Source organism: Mustela lutreola, chromosome 3, assembly GCF_030435805.1.
Source record: "Mustela lutreola isolate mMusLut2 chromosome 3, mMusLut2.pri, whole genome shotgun sequence".
NCBI lineage: Eukaryota > Metazoa > Chordata > Mammalia > Carnivora > Mustelidae > Mustela > Mustela lutreola.
The window spans coordinates 35956373-35972727 of record NC_081292.1 but is presented as its reverse complement, the minus strand read 5'-3'; the positions used below and the strand labels follow the sequence as shown (position 1 = coordinate 35972727).

Here is a 16355-nt window from a genome sequence, read left to right as displayed (position 1 = left end):
GTGTGAATATGTATGAAGAAGAGTCTGGGCTAACAGCTGTAGGAAATGTGAGAAATAGGTAGCATTTAATTAAATGTGTTCTGGTTATTTGGGGAAAACATTCCAGGTTTATTCAACATTTAGGCAACTGCCATCTTTGTGGACTATGGTTAATTTTGCTCTCTGGAGAAGAAAGCTCCTAATCCCAGAACTTATTAAATGCTAAATACCTTGTTGAGGAAAGCTGGAGTCTAAAAATGTCAACTCTAAATGTCTCATGGTAATGTTAATTTGCTCTTCTCATAAGGCATTTTGATGTTAGTAAAAATATTGTTAACAGACCAGGAAAAGGCAGCTCCGTCTGAATCATGTTGAGTAAGTTCATCTTAATTAGCCTAGAAGATTCCTCCACTTCCTGGCTGGACCTAGAAAAGACCATCATGGAGTTGTAGAAGAAGAAATAGAAATGGGTAGATGTTATGGTTGGGAAGCATCAAAGGAAGGGAAATGTCCTCCGAAAGGCTCGGAGTTCAAAAGGGCCATGGCCAGTTACACACGGTTTTATCATGAAGCAAGTTCATGGTAATTGAATTTTATGCCAGCCCCATCCACTAGGAAGGAGGTGGCCTTGGGACTCTGGTGGTGTAAACCAGATGGTGAGTTAGTACGAATAGAAGCTTTTCGATAATAAGATTATTGTTTGCAAAACTAAGAAGCCGTGGTGTCAGGACACAGAAGCAGGGGTTTTTTAGCCTCGGGACTGTTGACGTTTGGGTGGAATGATTCTCTGATGCGGGGGGGGGGAGCTCTCCTGTGCCTGTTGGGATGTCAAGCCACATCTCCAGCCTCTCCTCACAGGATGCGCCAGCAACACTACAACCCCCAGTTGGAATCTCTAAAACTCTGTCCAGACATTGACGAAAGTCTCTTTGGGGGCAAAATCCTCTCCAGTTGAGAACCACTCTACGGATGGGATGAGCATTTTGATGGAAGAGAGGAAGAAGAAATTTTGCAACCTAGGGAGAGTTAGAGGAGACAGGCCCGGAGAAGGTTGGGTAGAGGGGTGTTGATACCCTTTTACTTCTCACGATCCAATCGTGTCTCAGCCCCGGAAAACCGTCCTCCATGTTCTGAGAGACAGGGGCGTCCTGGGAAAGCACAGGGCTCTAAAGATGAGAACCGTCTGTAGGAAATAGTGCCTTGCGCCTGCATGGAAGCTCTGCGTCCTCCAGAACCCGACTGCTCTCCTCTCCTTCACTGTGAGATGTTGGGAAGTTAGGGCTTATTGTGGGAGCTGTCTCGCTCCCCCCTCCCCTTTGGAAATATTTCCAGGTTTTCATGGTGACAAAGCTACCTCTTGTGAATGTCATAAATACGGGTGTTCATTGACACAGCATCGTCTCATTTATCACCTGTGAGACCATAACACAGGTTCTCAAAGTTTCTTTTTTTTTTCTTTTTTAAGATTTTATTTATTTATTTGACAGACAGAGATCATAAGGAGGTAGAGAGGCAGGCAGAGAGAGAGGAGGAAGCAGGCTCCCTGCCGAGCAGAGAGACGGATGTGGGGCTCAATTCCTGGACCCCGAATCATGACCCAAGGCAAAGGCAGAGGCTTTAGCCCACTGAGCCACCCAGGTGCCCCTTCTCAAAGTTTCTTAATTCTAATCTGCCCGATTCTAAAGGACTCTCTGTCGCTAAAGTCTACCCCCTCCCTCAGGTCCTTTCCCCACCTTGGAGCAAGAAACTTAAAAGCTATTTTCCAAGACTGTAACCGACAGTGTTTTATGCTTGTTTTCTTCCATGTCGTTCTCTTCACCTGAGGGTCGGCTTTACTCAGGTGATGGGACCCAACGCCCCTCTCTGCAAGGAATAAGCAGCCAACACTTTGTCCCACAGTTCGGGGAGCCAGCATGCCCAGGGACACAGGCACTAACGCCCGTCCCTGGTCCCTGAGACGTCTCTGTCCCCTGCTCTACCCTGTCAGCTTCTGACCCTAATGGGGCCCCCCATGTTGCCGGGAAGGGCGCTGAGTCAGCAGCGCCCTGGCTGAGGAGATGGGCTCAGATTTAACAGAGGCTGTGTGCAGGCCTTCGGGGCTCCTCGGCCCACAAGCTTTAACCACTGTACAAACTGATTTAGAGCACTAAAACCCGACTGTTTGTTTAGTGCCTTTATTGACTCAACTCCCGCCTCTAAGGCAGGTGGCCTCAGCCAGCCACTCAGTCATTGTTCTGATCCGTTCTCCTCAGTGACACGGTGGCCTCCCTGTTGAGAGTTCTTTTCTTTATTTCATTTTCTGGTCCTTAAAAAGTTGGGCAGTCAGCTCACACTGACAGGTATAGTGTTTCATTTTTTTTAAAGAGGCATCATTCACTCTCACATGAATTTGCAGCTGTAGAATTGGGGTTGTTGCAAAATAGGGACTTTTCTATTTTCCTCTTGGAAAGTGAAGGGGCAATGGCCCTTCCTCCTCCCCACTGAGAGAAGTGTTACCCTTGTTCTGATATATTAACTCTTTCTGACCCTCACTTGTAAATGGCTTCCAAAATGCCCTAACATATGGTTAAGATGGGCCAAAAAGCTTCTGCAAACCTCCCATAGAGCCTGGCTCCACTGGAAGAGTTCGCGACTTGGCCCAAGGTGGCCGCTTGGAAGAAAGAAACAGGAATGTTTTTCTGCTTGTCTGTTGGAACAATAATATCACTTATTATTTTTAAATTTAAATTCAGTTAATTAACATAAAATGTATTATTTATTTCAAGGAGTACAGGTCTGTGATTCATCAGTCTTCTAGAATACCCAGGGCTCATTACAATACGTAACCTCTGCAATGTCCATTTAATATCATGTATTAAGCATGTATTTTGTGCAAAGTGCTATATGCCTAATTTTGTTGTTGTTTTTAGGTGCTTTGGCTCCTATGCTCCTCCCCATAAACTCTGTGCTGGGTATTACTGCTCTCTTTTACCAGATGGCGAAGCTGAGGACAGAATGGTGAAGTCACTTGTCCACAGTCACTCAGGGTCCAGAGGCTCAGCAAGAATTTGATCCCAGACCCGTCGGACTCCAAAGCCTCTGCTACTCCCTCGCTAGCCCCCGACTGCTCATCTAGGAAGAAAGGCAAACCCACAGGACCCCCGGTGGCAGGCAATGTGCACATGGAGCCATCCTGGGGCTGAGGCCAGCCATGGCCCCAGTGGGTCTGCCGTGGTCTGGGCGGTCAGAGTCCACTTGGCAGTGTCCCCCAGTGGCTGATGTCCTTTCTTTTCTGTGGCCAGGGCTATCCTTGGACAAGTTCCAGAGAAACTGGAAGAAACATATGTATTCACACATTCACACACACAACATGTGCACACACACAAGGGCACATGCACACGTATACATGCAGACACACAACACGCACACTTGCGTGAATGCACATTCACACACATTTGCGTGAATGCACACACATATGCATAGGTAGATGCATGCCCCCCCGCCACATGCACAAATTCATCTAGATACATTTCCACACACATCCACCCACAATTCACTTGCACACTCATTCGCACTTCCACCTGCACACAGTCACACGCACACATATCACACACACACTCACAAACACACTCATGCAGTCAAACCCCTCCACTTAAGTAGTCACACCTGCCCACCCACAGACACCCACTCACATGCACAGTATTTGCACACACATTCACACACACAGGTACATACATGCTCACACACCCACTCACGTGCGTATACCTCTTACTTCCAGCATGGAAGCTTGGTACAGGCTGTGGTACAAGACAGGACGCCAATACCCAGTATAATAAACTGGAAGAGGGCGGTGTGCTGTGGGATTTTGTGACTCCAAAGCCACTTGACATCATCGGAGAGCTTATAGCAAGGCCACTGGCTTGGCTCTAAGGAAATGTGGTCTCTATCCTTCTGTTAATTACCTCCCGTTTTCATGGTTAGGTTTTTGGCACCAGGCCCTTTGCTCAGAGTACGTACCTGCGAGTGCAGCTGCCGTAGGTGAGTAGCTTCCCTTCTCTCGGCCTCCATTTCGTCATCTGTAGAATGGGGATAATAATGATGCCAACTTTAAGAGCTAAGAGCACTAAACAGACTAATGCATGTGAAATTCAAGGGCCAGGGAAAAACACATATAGTTCAATAACAGGGGGCTAGGAGTGGCCTGGGGTTTGGGTATCAAAGGCAGATGTCAGTTGAGATTTTGATATGGAAGCGAGGTCCAAGGAGAGATGTGCCAAGTTGTAAAGGCTTTCTGCCCTCTTGGCTGTAATCTAGACACACTAACATTTGAGAAAGCTTCAGGGCAGAGGAGGGCTATCTTTTCTACTTCTCATTCTGAGTCTCCTTGAGTCACTTAGACTAGTGAGTGATGACTCAGTCACGCGGGTCAGAAGGGCAGCATCTCAGAGTACTCAAAAGGCCAGCTTTGCCCCTTATTGTCCACCCCCGCGCCCCAGTTAAACTAATCCTTATCTTGTGAAAATTTTGTTAAACCCTTGGAGAAGGAGCCATGCAACAAAGAGGAATTTTACTTTTGTGCTCAGCTCACTTGCATGCCGCTAGAGTTTAAGAATTAGCACATTTCATCAGCAATTCCAAGACATCTCTTCCTGAAAGGTACAGAATAAAGCAGAATTATATTCATTAAGAGTAGTTAAACCAATGATGCACCGTTCTGTCCTATTTCTTTCCTTTGGTCAGATTCAGGATCACTTTTCAGAACTTCCAAGTCTTCGTTATCCCAGTCATCTTGCTCTCCCCAGGGTCTGTTTGTTCACCTCTGAAGGGCCCTCCCCCTCCGTGCACCTCCCCCCTCCCCCACCGTCCGCCCTACCTGCCCACAGTTTACAGCTTTAGCAACAGCTCTGAATCATACCTTCTCTTTCCTTCTTTGCCCTGTGACGGTGCGCATCCCGGTTCTGACTCCCCTTCAGATTGTCCCCGCAGGGACCTGGGGGCCGTGCCTCTCCTTCCATCCTACCCTCCGCCGGAGGAGGCCAATGCTTCAGCCCAGAAAGGCATGATTTGCCTTAGAATTCCAACTATTTTGTTATCAGAGCACTCATCTCATCAAAGGAACGACCAGAAAAAGGCTATTTTGCAGTGTCCGAAAGCGCAAGTTCCTCTCTCCTTTGCCACAGAGATAAATGGAGATTTCCCAAGCAGTTTTCCTTTGTAATTTGTTTTTTAAGCTCGCACCCATGTTTACCAAATAATTTCTATCTATGCCTGAAGACTAATTGGAATGAGAGTCATTTAATGATAATAATAATTACTTGGGGAGGTGACATGAGGTGATTTTTATTGAATATATTGATTCCTGCTTTGTACTGTTTCATACCAATTGACTTAAAATGGAGTCAAATCTTAAAAACATATACACAGCAATACAGCACAAATTTTTTCAAATTCTTTAAAATGCACCATTTTTCCCCTGCAGCAGTTTTTTCTTTTCTTTTTTTCTTTCTTTCTTTCTTTTTTTTTAAATTTACTTGACAGAGAGAGCAAGAGATCACAAGGCAGAGAGGCGGGGCGGGGTGGGGGGTGCGGAGGCTTCCCGCTGAGCAGAAAGCCTGATGCAGGGCTCCATCCCAGGACCCTGAGATCATGACCTGAGCTGAAGGCAGAGGCTTAACCCCCTCAGCCACCCAGACACCCCTTAAAAATAAAGATCTTAACAACAACAAAAAAAGATACACTTTAGGGACATATCTTTTTTTAGGTATTGTTTTGTCAGATTTCCCTAAAGACAACCAACATGGCCAGTTGGGAAGAGTGATAGGGGGTTACAGTGTGCGGGTTCTTCCTGGCATCTTTAAAAAGAAAGGGGGTCCTTCTGTAAATGAACAGGAGTTTTCCCTTGGTGAGTACCATCAACTCCACTTTGGAAATACATTCTTGGGGTAAATGCTATCTTTCAATCAAAGTCTAGCTTCTTTCATTCAAACTTATGTGTACATAATTCATCTAACTTTGTATATGATTGCAGGTAATTCATTTTCTCTGTTGTGTGAACATATTACGATTCATTTATCTGTTCTACCATATGTGGTCATTTGGGTAGTTCACAGTTTCAAGCTATTATGACCTATGAGACTATAAATATTCTAGTACTATATAAAATATAAAAATATTACAGCTTTTGGTAAACATATGTTTATATTTCTCTTGAGTATGTGTGTAAGAGTGACATAGAATATGAAAATGTTCAGCTCTACTAAACACTACTGAACAGTTTTTCAAAGTGGTTGTACCAATTTATATTTCTCCCCGACGAGTATGAGAATTTCAACAGACTGTCTTTTCCCCAAGATTTGTGATGGATGGTAACCCTGGGGAGAAACACTTGCTTGAACCAGCAAATGGTAATGCATATGAGCCCTTCCAGGAAGTCAAACATCATTCATTCTCACATTAATTGTCAGATTCAAACATCCCTCTGAGAGAAGGAGGTATGTTGTATATCCTTCCTCTTGAAACTGGAGGAAATTCTATGAAAGCAACTGAAATGCTTTTTCTAAAAGCCTTATTAAGCTCCATATCTCCCACTCTACCCCAATGCTTTGATTTTAGGTCCAAATGCTTGTCTGTTAATTTCTTACAGGAATGTCCTGCTCATGCTAACATTTCTACCATAATGTTACTAGTTGCAAATAACAAAGTCTAATGCCATGACCCCTCAGTATTTTCCACACAATCAACCAGTAAAAAGGGGCATATTTGTAAACTCCAGGTTTGACCTTGAAAGTTTTCAGACAGTTTTAAATGGAAAAAGAAGCCTATCAAGGTTTCCTTGTCTGGCAGCTCATCAGACTCACCTGGGGAGGTTTCAATATACAGAGTGCCCGTCCCCACTCTATAATAATTGAATGGTATCCTTTAGGAGTGGGACATGGGGATCTGCATTTTATAAAATTTTCAAGTGATTCTGATTTGACTAGAGACTACTAGTCAAACTTTGGAATCATTTTGTCTCCAGATAGTTTTAAAAAAAAAAAGAGAAAGAGAGAGAGTCATCCAATACAAATACAATAGCAAAATCTCAAAACTAGGAAGGAAAAAATGAATGGCAGGTCAGACCTTTTCCCCTTCTTCAAAATATTCAGTTGAGGGGGACACCTAACTGGCTCAGCCGGAGGAACATGGGACTCTTGATCTCAGGATTGCGAGTTCAAGTCCACATTGGGTATAACGATTACTAAATAAATAAATAAATAAATAAACTTTAAAAAAAAAAAGAGAGAGAGAGAGAAGCGGATTTAGGGCTGCCTGGGTGGCTTAGTGGGTTAAGCCTCTGCCTTCGGCTCAGGTCATGATCTCAGGGTCCTGGGATGGAGTCCTGCATAGTGCTCTCTGCTCAGCAGGAAACCTGCTTCTCCTCTCTCTGCCTGCTGCTCTTCCTATTTGGGATCTCTCTCTCCATAAAATAAATAAACACAATCTTTAAAAAAAATATATTCAGTTGAAATTGGCTCTGACTCCAGAGTGATAATAATTACAAGCAACAATTACATAGCACTCAGTAGTTGGCTGAATGGATTCACGTATATTATTCACTTAATCACTCAAGAATTCCTTAAGGCAGAAACAATAATCCCCAATTTATAGAAGGGGATACTGAGGCTTGGACGTTAAGTTACTCCTCTAATGATGTACATGCATTAAATGGGAGAGCCAGGACGCAAATCCAAATCAGTGGATTCCCAATTTTAGGTATTTCTCAATATTCTCTGGTACTCACAATCTTCAGAAAGCTATATGGAGGCCTGCAGGAGATAAGTGTTCCAACAAGTCTGAATCATGCCCATGAGCCTTACTGGACCCGCTTCCATTCTGCCCCCCACAACTTTCCTGGGATATACTTCTAATGTCTCTCATGCACCAAATACCCTGCAACATGTTAGAGAATCAGAGATTTTAAAAATTTCTCCTTCCACTCCTTCCACTGGAGAGAGAGACAAATCCTTGTGCGACGATGCACTGAATATCACAGTCATATCTAGAGAGAGGACAGGCCACCTCAATCAGGCCGAAATGGGAAGGGGAGAATATGCTCTGATCGCTCGTTCCGCTGGGTATGTGGATTCATTCTCTCTACTCAGGCAAAAGGTCCAAATGATTAAAGGTGTGAAGAACTTGCCTTGATGTATTCTCACTTCAAAAGGGAACTTTTATTTTGACTATTAGTAGACCCTTCAAACTGCGCCATTCAATTTCCCATCTATATTCCATAACATGTGTTTACTCTCTCCTGACTAAATTCAGAAGCATGCTGTCTTACTAGTAGTTCCTTTATATACTCTTTAAGGAATTACCGATGTTTGAAAGAGGTATAGAGGCCCTAAGTAAGTATAGGGAGAAGCTCAGGCATTCCTTCCCAGGTCTGGTGCGTAGGACAGACAGCTTCCCATATACCAGGAAGTAGCTTTGCTTATGCTCAGCAACTGGCTAGCCAGGCAGAGGAGGGCCGGGTACTTGTGTGTGTGTGTGTCCATGTGTGTATATCCCAGCTTGGGGCACACAGATATTTCCAACAGCCTATTTCAATAGTGACAATAAACTACCCACTTTATTTTCAAACACCTAAGAATTATTCAACAATAATCAATAGTTGTCCGAGGCCCAGTGGGCACAACGGCTTCCTCAGACTTCCTCAGGAGTCCGCGGTGGTGAAGGAGACAGATGTGTTCCTGTCCACAGTCCCCACTTCCCAAGTCGACTACTGAGGACCAGTTAAACATTTCTAGAAGAGTGAAGGAGAGCAGTGCTCTTAAATCTGACACTTTACCTCATTGCTTCACCTGCTTGACATCTCTGAAGAATTGCTCATGTCTGAGGGCTCATTTCCTATGCTCTTGGTCACACCCTTTGTTTTCTGTGTCTCTGTTCCAAGCCCTCATTTTTATGAGTGGTTGGTCTCCTTCTTGTCTTCATTGTGTCTCCCCTGGACAACCATGACATCCTCTTGCCTGCAGTCCCTGCTCCAAGGTCTCTAACTTTTATCCCATCTTTCAATTTTTCATTAAAGTTGTATTTTGTTCTCCCCCTTTCCAACTCAAAATAATCATAACTAACAGCTGTGGGTGTTTGAAAAACATTTACAGAAAAAGCTCCATCCATTGTCTGTGTCAACAAGTACTCTTCGAGAGCCTTCTGTGGACCAGGCATGGCACCTGGTACTAACCCCAGTGTCGGTACTAAGGTGGGTCCAAGATAACACAGTCTGGCTGTGACAGGCTTGAACAGTCTTCTCGTCCTTAATTCTGGGTCCTTCCATCTGTTTTAAGGTGGTTCCCTGGGAAGAAGGCCCTGAGATGATGATTAGAGAGCAGGAGGGTCGTAAGGAATACTCTTGGACTGGAGTCTGGAGAAGGGAAGGGGAAGAAGTGGGATTGGGCAGAGGGAGAAGTTGGGTGACAACGCAGTCTCAGAGAAGTCTTAGAGTTCTGAACAGGGGGAGGCTCTCCCGAATGGTCTGCTTTGAAGTAAGACTCACATCAAGAGAGGGAGTGAGTTCTTCAGTCATGAAGGGGATCTGGGTGTTGCCTGTCAGCCTCAACCACACCTCCCACATTGCTAAGATTCAATGTAGGTGATTGATTCGACCTGTTGCCTTGAACTTTAGATAAAGGGCAGGGAGCTCCTGGGGAAAGAAAGCTGAGTTCCTGTGGACAGAACCAGTGCCTTAGGTGATAGTAGAGCAGAAAGAAGTTGGAAAGGGTCTGATCAAGTCCAACCAGATTAATGAGCAAAGGTCAAGGTCAGGCCAAGGTGGGAAACCCTATTTCCTGGCTCAGGTCTTCCTTTACAGAAGCTGTCCCTTCTGCCTGTAATGTTCTTGACTCAATCTTCAGATCTCTGCTTACAGGTGACATCCTTTGTGCTATCCACTCAGACCCAGTCTAAATTAAAGTCTTGGAGATCCATTTGCTTAATATCATAAAATCTGCTTTTGTTGCACCTATCCCTTTATGACCCATTGGGGGACAATTTATTTAGTATTTCCCCTGTATTTTGCTGAGAGTCTCATAAAGGCAGACTGTTTTTTTTTTTTTTTTACATGATATCTCTCATGACTAGTGGATGCCTAGCATATAGTAGTTGCTCAATAAATACTTTGTAAATGATTGAAATTGCAATAGGAGTTGCATCAGGGTTCTTTGTTTGCATCAAATGGAACTTGACACTGTCATGATTAAGCAAAAAGGGAGTTCTAGAAAGAGTATGGGGAACCTTCAAAGTCACAGAGAACAGGGTTGAAAATAGGCAATACCCAGCCACTCTGCAGGGACTCATGGAGCAGGTGCCCCTGGACAAAGCATCCATTTTCAATCTCTGCCATAAAGCCCAACAATCGATTTCCACAGAGGAGAGGAAGTGTCTGACTGGTCTACCCTGGCTCATATGCCCTCTCCATAGCTGGAAGAGAAAAGAGAGATGAGAATGACCCCCACCAGATTATATCCAAAAGGAAATTGGGGAAGTTGAAGGAGAAGAAATGGATTAATGGCAACCAACCAAACTGAACCAGACCCTCCCATAGTAGGAGCCAGAGTGAGGAAGCCAGAGTGACGACCTGGGGGTATCAGAGAAGAATCAATGATGGCAGGTAAGAGTCCCGCTGCTTTCCTCTGTCGCAGTGCCAAGCTTTATGTCTGCCACCCGGCAATGTTTTAAAAATCTGCATGTTGATGGTTTTCCCATTGTAAAAATTTGAGACTCTTGTCCCTGGACCATGCTTAGTCCATGGATGGCCCTGCTGGAGGTTTGACACCGTAGAAGCCCCTTGCAGAGAATGACAGATGGGACTTGGTGGGTGAATATCTGAATTACCTCGCCCCTGCCCTACAGTTTCACCTGGAGGTGCCACTGTGATTGACCCCCCACTCCCACAGCAGGAACGTGCTCTTTAATGCACGCTATAGACATCCTTCTCTTCCTTGCCTCACTTCCCCACATCCCTACTGGTGCTTCCTAGAATTACTTCCTGAACGACCTACTTGCCTCCAAATCCTTGTCACAGGTGGACTTCCTATGACAGCAGGCAAGAAGGCAGGGGCCTTGAGGAGGGGCTGGCTCTCAGCAATGACTTGAAGATGAGCAACACGGTCAGGAGGCGTTGGAGAACATTTGGTCTCAGTTTGAGTCATTCCTGTGTTCTTCCCAACTTTGACCATGGTCACGTGCAATGATACCAGTGGGTATGTACTCAGAATGGTAGCCCAGTTTGCAGCGAGTCTGAGAGAAACGTAGTCACACAGTGTCTTAGCACATTCAGGCAGTTATAACAAAATGCCGTAGACTGGGTAGATTACAAACAACAAATATTTCTTTCTCATAGTTCTGGAGGCTAAGAAGTCCAAGATCAAGGCACCAGGGCAAATGCAGTGTCTGGTAAGAGCCTGGCTTCTAGTTCATAGATGACCATCTTCTCTCTTCGTCCTCACATGCTGGAAGGGACCAGGGATCTCTCAGGGGTCTCTTTCTTAAAGGCACTTGTCCCATTCACCACTCAAAACACCGCCTCTGAATCCCATCACCTCGGAGTTAGGATTTCAACATGTGAGTGTGGGTGACGGGGCATATATCCAGTCTACAGCAGGGGGATATACTGCTGTCACAGCAAACCCCTAGGCACTGCCGAAGCAGACTGGCCATGCTCTGGGATTTTTGCCACCTGGGGGTGCCTATCTTGTGCCCCCCCCTTCTCTCCTGGGATTTCCACAGCTTCTCTCCCAAATGATGGCCCACAACACCCCTAAAGTGTGGAACCCCATGGAATTATATCCCTTCAGGTTCAGGTCGAGGATGGGGACCCTGTCTCTCAGTGATATTTCTTAAACACAGATCTAGTCATGACCTGTGTTTGGTCCAAACAATGACTCCCTATTGTTTGTAGGATGACCTTCAGATTTCGAAGTGTGACTCTTCTGGCTGCTCATACATGCTCCCATCAGGCTCTCTAACACCTTCTTCCACCACTCCTCCCTGTGGCCCTGGGGAAACCATGCCAGGCTGCTTTTCTCGCCATCCTGCAAAGGGGCAACCCATTGGCCTATTCCCGCTGCTTGGCCCCTGCTGATCCTGACTCTGGAATGCCCCTCCCTCGTCTGGATCTGCTCTGTCTCTTCTGTAAAGCTATCCAGAATGCCTCTTCCAGACTGAGCTGGAAATTAGGGCTCTTTTTGTCACTTTTTTTTCCTGTTAGCAAACTACTGCAGTAGCTGCATACAAATCTGATTTCCCTAATAGAACAGAGATGCCTTGAAGGCCAGGTTTGTGGCTCCCGACTCAGCAGGCCACTAGAGCTCCGAAAATACTTCTCTGCTTTAAATGAATAACAAGAAGCTCTTTAAAGATGACCTTTCTCCTTCCTTGTTATTATCTCTTTCAGGAAGAGTAAGTTAGAGAGGTATCGTTTCCACTGAGAAATCACTTTACTGTAAGGAATCATTTTACTGTAAAAAAAAGAAATCACTTTACTGTACTCACTTTACTGTGAGGAATAGCAAAATTTTGCCTGAAATAGCAAAATTGCAAGGAGCATCAAGAAATCCTAGATATTTTCCTGGTACAAACCCGAAGGCTTCTGGGGACCCTGACTGGCTCAGCCCGTGGAGCATGTGACTCTTGATCTTGGGGTCATGAGTTTGAGTCCCATGCTGGGCTAAGAGTTTACTTTTAAAAAAAAAAAAAAAAAAGCAAACATGAAGATTCCACAAAGGAAATGAGGCTCCTAGTGCCAGGATCTTGGACCATTTCCTGGGATGATCTCTCTCTTGGAAATTTTTTTTAATTAATTTATTTATTTTTGAGAGAAAGAGATCAGATGAGTGGGTGGGGGAGGGGCAGAGGGAGAGGGAAAGAGAATCGAAGCGGACTCCGCACTAAGCACAGAGCACGGAGCTTGACGTGGGCCTGGATCTCACCACTCTGAGATCACAGCCTGAGCCAAAACCAAGAGTCGAACGCTCGGTGGACTGTGCCACCCAGGAGCCCCACAGAAAGAAAGTTTAAAGGAAAGAAAAGGTTTCAAATGAAAATTTCAAATAAAATCAACACATATACTTAATTCTTCAAAAGGTGCTTCACAGCATCCTTTCCCCTGATGATACCACCTTTGGCCAGGAACCCTCGGCAACTGCAAATTCAATAGTCTTCATTTTGCTCTGGGAAACTGGTACAGCCTTAGGAACAGCTAAGAGTGTTGGCACCAAAGAAAACCTAGACTCTGATAGGACAAGCAGGTGCTTTGCTATGCAAAATGACCTCAACATGTTCATAGTCAACTTCAACAAGCGTTTAAAACATCTTCCATATGAAGGCAGAATTGGCCTAAGCTACATTATAAATATGTCTTTGAAGTTGGAGCACCCGAATGAACATTTGAGACCAGAGTCCAGAGAAGGGAGGGCTGGAGATGCAGGGAAAATGGCAGAGAGGGACAGTAGGGTCCACCTGAGGCTCCAAGGAGTCACCCAACCACCACAGATCATCCTTTCTTTGAAATAAGAAAGAGCATCATAGGGGCTACTTGGAAAATCCAAGTTCCTTCACTTGAAAAAAGTAATGGTACGTGGATTTATAAGCATTTTCTTCCCAGTTCTCTTCTTTCTGAAAAAGAAATCATTTTTCCCCCTATCCATTGCCTAGCTTCTGCCTCACCTCAACTGTTTTGTTGCTGCTGTTGTTGTTTTGATTTTTTTTTTGAAGATTTTATTTATTTATTTGACAGACAGAGATCACAAGTAGGCAGAGAGGCAGGCAGAGAGAGAGAGAAGGAAGCAGGTTCCCTGCTGAGCAGAGAGCCCAATGTGGGACTCGATCCCAGGACCCTGAGATCATGACCTGAGCCGAAGGTAGCGGCTTAACCCACTGAGCCACCCAGGTGCCCTGTTGTTGTTTTTAATTCTGCTCTCTTAACCATGCTATAGATGGTCTCTGTTTAAGCAGCCACAGTCTGTTTGTTGGTCTCCTCAGCGTCATCTCCTTGTCCCCACCCCCACCTCCAGTTAAACCATTGTTTTAAGTGGTGGCCTCTTTCCTACTGTGGCCTGTGCTCATGGCCGGTGCCCCCCACACTGTCCACTGCATTCTCCTTTCCCACCCTCAGCCCACCCATGCGTGAGTGGGGCTTGGTCCCTGTGGTGGGCTGTTGGACTAGTGGTCCTCCAAATCGTTGCCTCCTGTGCAGCCCCTCCTACCTTGACCCAGGGGTGGGCCAGGCAACTTGCTTTGTGAGCAAATAGGAAGCAAGCAGAGGACCCATTAGTGCTTCCCCATGGAGGCTTCCATTCTGGCAGTCGTCTGCCCCACTGTAAGGTTGCCCCAGCGAGAGCAATGCATATGGAGAGAGACCCTGATGGATGAGATGCTCTCTTTGGCACCAGTCCAAGCCAAGTTCCCACTGCGGGCAGCCATGTGATGTCAGCGGCAACAGGTGAAGCAGGAGATGCCCACCTGAGCCTGTTCAACCCTCAGACCCATGAAGACACAATAAATACTATATTTGTTCCAAGCCACTAAGTTGTGCATTGTTTTATGACACAGCAACGGAGAACAAAACAAGCCCCCTCTGATCTGGTTCCAAAGCGGGCCGGCCAGGACACCGGCACACCTGTGGCAGGGTCAAATCCTGGGTGTCCCCCACCAAGACCTGCTGAGCCAGCTGCACCCGAACCTGGGGCGCCACAGGCATCGGCTCTGGGACCGTTGTGCATCTGGGCTCTCTGAGAAGGAAACCGAGTGATAGAAAACCGGGTGTACAAATATTCGTAATTATCACGCTGTGTTGGACTTACGTGTGACTCACCTCATTCATTCCTAAGCCTGTATTATATGTCATGATGCTGAGTCATTGTTTGGAAATGAATTCAAATTTGCACTGTCTGTCAGAGGTGGAGCACAATACTTGTGGTTTGGGGTTTGTTTGTTTCAAAAATGCCGTCTTTGTAGTGGTGTTGTCTTTTGTGTTGCTTTTGTCCTCCCCACATCTTTTAGGGTAAGAGCCGGTCCACAGCTTTATTATTTTTTAAAATTATTTCTTAAAGGATAACTGTTTTTTTTTTAAGATTTTATTTATTGATTTAAGAGCACATAAACAGAGGAGAGTGGCTGGTGGAGGAAGAAGCAGACTCCCCGCTGAGCAGGGGGCTCCATGCGGGGGTTGGGGGGGTTGTGGGGGGGGGGCTCCATCCCAGGACTCTGAGATCATGACCTGAGCCAAAGGCAGACACTTAACTGATTGAGCCCCCCAGGGACTCCTAAAGATTATCTGTTTGTTTGTTTTTTTTTAAAGATTTTATTTATTTATTTGACAGAGAGAGATATCACAAGTAGGAGGAGAGGCAGGCAGAGAGAGAGAGGAGGAAGCAGGCTTTCCACGAAGCAGGGAGCCCAATGCGGGGCTCGATCCCAGGACTCTGGGATCATGACCTGAGCTGAAGGCAGAGGCTTTAACTCACTGAGCCACCCAGGTGCCCCTAAAGATTATCTGTTTTAAAACAACTTAAGGGCGCCTGGGTGGCTCAGTGGGTTAAGCCGCTGCCTTCGGCTCAGGTCATGATCTCAGGGTCCTGGGATCGAGTCCCATGTCGGGCTCTCTGCTCAGCAGGGAGCCTGCTTCTCTCTCTCTCTGCCTGCCTCTCCATCTACTTGTGATTTCTCTCTGTCAAATAAATAAATAAAATCTTAAAAAAAAAAAAAATAAATAAAAAATAAAACAACTTAAAATTTTTTAAATTTAACTCCAGAAATATTTGGGGAAAAAAATGATACTTATTTTTCAGTAAGAAAGCTACATTTTCATTTTTGAAGGGCTACTTGCAAGCTCAGGCTAATAGACTTATTTTTGGTCCATTAAGTGTGCACTACAGAGCTCTGGAATTTCGGAGGAGGGAACATCATTTGAGAAGTGGTCACCCTGTGGCCTGAGTGATGGATTACCAAGGTCCCGGTGAGAGTACTGGCGGCCATGGGCACAAGGGCAGAGGTCATTGGAGTCGTCTGTCCTTTATTCTCAGCCTTGGGCACAGTACAGGCACTGAGGTGTGCTTCATAAATATTTACTGCCTAAGTGAATAGATTATCTCATGTATGAGGAATGTGGTGCCTTGGATTCAGTTTTCTATAGAAAACCACTCATCTTGATAAGGAAAAAAAAAATAGGATAAATAAAGCTGGTGCTCCAAACTTAGCAAAAACAAGTGCAGTACTTTCCTTCAATCCCTATGTCAAGTACTGATGTGAAAATAAGTTCAACACATGAGCAAATTAACTCTGGAGAAGAAGGTCAGTAAGAAATGATCCGTATGAGTGCTCACCTTGCATTTCATTTGAAATAGGAAAGGGAAGGCAAC

General features: G+C 45.3%; 1 long non-coding RNA gene across 1 annotated transcript in view; it reads right to left on the bottom strand.

Moving 5' to 3' along the window:
* Positions 1-1491: 1491 nt before the first annotated feature.
* LOC131826536 (uncharacterized) overlaps positions 1492-16355 on the bottom strand; it is a 35931-nt gene continuing 21067 nt past the window's right edge. Inside the window, exons 2-3 of the long non-coding RNA XR_009351637.1 lie at positions 3976-4034; positions 1492-3288 (exon numbers count right to left, since the gene is read on the bottom strand). This is a non-coding gene — a long non-coding RNA (uncharacterized LOC131826536). The remainder of the gene's footprint in view (positions 3289-3975; positions 4035-16355) is intronic.